The sequence below is a fragment of the Helianthus annuus genome, chromosome 6 (genome assembly GCF_002127325.2).
Source record: "Helianthus annuus cultivar XRQ/B chromosome 6, HanXRQr2.0-SUNRISE, whole genome shotgun sequence".
Taxonomy (NCBI): domain Eukaryota; kingdom Viridiplantae; phylum Streptophyta; class Magnoliopsida; order Asterales; family Asteraceae; genus Helianthus; species Helianthus annuus.
The window spans coordinates 7,465,778-7,469,284 of record NC_035438.2 but is presented as its reverse complement, the minus strand read 5'-3'; positions in this window follow the sequence as shown (position 1 = coordinate 7,469,284).

Here is a 3,507-nt window from a genome sequence, read left to right as displayed (position 1 = left end):
TCTTGCAAACATTGCACTTGGGCTTATCGCCCGACTGTTGGTCATTCTTCTTGGTCTCAGATCCCTTTTTGTGGTCCCGGTTCCCCCGATGCTTCTTGCTTGACCGACGTGAGTTATCATTTTCACGTTTCCTTTTCTCAGTGTCAGCATTCCTCAATGATCTCTGTCTCACTGCATCCAGTGTGAGAGACAGAGATATATCTGCTACGGATCTAAATGTAGCGGGCCGTGAGGCCTTCACGCTCGCTTTGATTTCTGGGGCCAGACCCCCAATGAAACGCGCGATCCGTTTGGGTTCCGGGGTCACAAGGTACGGAACCAATCTGGACAGGGTGTTGAAACTAGGGATGGCAAAAAAGCCCAAGCCCGACGGGTATACCCGAAACCCGAAACATACGGGCCGGGTATACCCGAAGCCCAATGGGTATGGGCCGGGTACGGGCTTAAAAATAGAAAAAATTCGGGTATGGGTACGGGTATGGGATTTAGTGATACCCGCCCGATACCCGGCCCATTCACCCGAATAATACCCAAATTATAGATTTCCATATATATAAACTTAGTAAATGTACTTATTACCTTCTCTATAGTCATATGTGGCTATTTATTTAGCAAGTGTTTAGTTAACATATAACTTATTTTTAAGCATGTATATTGGATATGGAAGCTATCACCCTTTATTATGTTGATGTTTTATGCAAATAGGTGGTCCTGGTACAATTATTTAATTAAGTAATGGTTTTAATTTAGTTTAATATATGTGGTCTGATTATGATATGTAAGTTATTAGTCATATTTTCATTTATTATAGTCATTAAAATAGTAAATTATATAAACATCCGTAAAAATTGCATATTTGTCCTAACATGTATTTTTAAGAAATTAACGGGAATACCCGATACCCGCGGGTATACCCAATACCCGAGGGTAATTACCCGAAAAATACCCGACGGGTAGCGGGCCGGGTATGGGCCAAAGAATTACAACCGGGTACGGGCCTGGGATTACCAATACCCGGCCCAAGCCCGGCCCATTGCCATTCCTAGTTGAAACTTGTAACATATGCCTGGCAATCCAAGTTCTTCATGACCAGAGATAGGAAATCAGATTCTATCTTCTCGATCTCGTGTTGAGGGCAGTAGTTTTCTTTGATGAGAGCAACAAATTGCTCCCATGACATGCTGTACAAAGTAACCTTTCCTGACGCTTGAACCAATGACCTCCACCACGCTAGGGCTTCACCCTTAAATGACTGGGATACATACTTTACCACATCCCTCTCAGCACAACCACTTATGTCCACAACAGTGTCCATTTCGTCCAACCAGGTCATGCAATCCACAGCGCCTTTTTCCCCAGTAAAATCTCGGGGCTTGCAGAAAACAAAATACTTATATGTGCAACCCTTGGCGCGAGGTGCATCATCCAACAATAATTTCTTAGGACGGGCACCATTCTCATTTCATGAGTGCCGATCATCATCTTTCTTAGGTTTAGAGGGTGGTTTGCTATGAGATTCAGAATGGGTTCTTGGTTTAGAGTGTGGTGCAGATCGGGTCCTACTTCGAGACTCGCTGTATTCTTCATACTGCCGCTCTAAGGCCTCTTTAACAGCATTGTCTACCAATGCTTTTAATTCAGCACCCGTTATATTAACTGGGGCGTCATCATTCTCATTCGCGTTTGGATGACTGTTATTTTCATCTGAGTCAACCATTGAAATCTTGATCTGCTACAAAAGATAATAACAGAAGTTTTATTCGGGAGTTTATTATGGAATTACCCTTATTGGGTAATTCATTAACCATGGTAAACATAGACCATATCCGGTTAATTTGTTACTCACATTTATTTAGGATTTTAATATAACTTATCCTAATTACAATTAATATTGTTAGTGGCACAGAAGCCTAGTCACTGGGACATTTTATATTATAAGCCAGGATTTCAGAGAATCAAGGCTGACAGGGAGTCATAGACTACAGCTGTCCTTTGTCTTATATGACAATGAGTATAGCCCGTAGGCACTACATCGCTAATGGATGCTTGATAATTAAACATCTTACTTGATGATTTAAACCCATGATTTATAAAACATTACTTTAGGTTTTGGAATCCTTAAAAGGATCCTTGTGTAAAATGACACGTGTGATTTTTAACGAATCACGTCTGCCAGGAGTGTTAACATGTTTACAGAGGTTAACCAGAATCTGAATCTTTTAATCAGGTCTTACCATCTTGGCCGGGTCTTATAATGACACCAGGCTAGGTTTCACCACTAAGATTCTTTATTTAATAACTGGTAGGCAGATTAATTTAGAAGGAATGATTTTTTATTTATTTATTTCATATAATTATGCATATACTGACAGAGATGAAATTTATAAACTTAACATTCCGATACATATAAAAAGTTACATACTGCCCTAAACGGGACTTTTAAAAGATGAAATACCTACGCAGAGGTTATACAGAAAACAAGTCCACGCAGGGACCAAATACTAGGATAGATGTCCACACAGGGACTGAAAGACAAGTCCACGCAGGGACTAAAACAAATAAATGTCCACACAGGGACTCGATTAAAATAGGGAATACAATAGTACATCTAGAGACTAATGATCTCGCTTCTTCTTCCCTTTTAACAGGTTTGCTAGGCCTTTAAGGAATCCACGATTGTTCTTACGTTCTTGCTCAAAGTCTCATTCTACTCTATTTAAACGGTGGAGGATTTCTTCCTACTCCGGTGGGGAAAAACGTGCTTGCTGCGACGGTTGCTGAACCGGAGGTCTAGCAGGTGCTGGATACCCATGAGCTGCGTATCCCAATCCCCAAGGATTTCCATAAGGTCCTTCGGGATGGAGGGCGTTGTAATTGGCCGCTACCAAGTATGGGTCGGCATCCGCGTAATTATAGTGGGTGTGAGTCGGCAACTCAAACGGGTTGTACGCTGTGGAACCGGCGTACGCAGGTATCGGGTTATCGTAGCCGAATGGTGGCGGAGGTGGTGCAACTGGTGCAGAATTCACCTCTGCAGGGTGACTCGAAGGTCCACCCATCTGTGGGTCTTCTGGCAGTGGCAGAAAATGACTGCCACTGGAGTGTCGAGGGGTGCTGAAATGAAAGTCCCCTCTTCGTGCGGATATCCGCGTGCCTGATCTCCTACGCCTTGGCGGATCCGGAGGTGCTTGTTGAACTGGTGGCGGAGGAGGCGGTGGCGTGACTGCCACGAAACGTGAATCCTCGGAAGGATCCTGCTGCTGCTGTTGTTGGTGAGGTGAAGAATGGTGAGAGGGTGTAAAATACCACTCGCACTGGTTGAACCTCGCCTGGTAACTATCTGGACCCTGATAGGGTGTTCCATGGAAGGATGACCCATCAGAGATCTCGATGGGATGGTTGGGGGTACCTCTTGCAGGTTCGATGGGATCCGTGTCCTCGTCCATATCCATCGCACTGTCCTCAGAGAAATGGTCCTCTGGTCCTAGAGGGTTAAAATCTACTGGT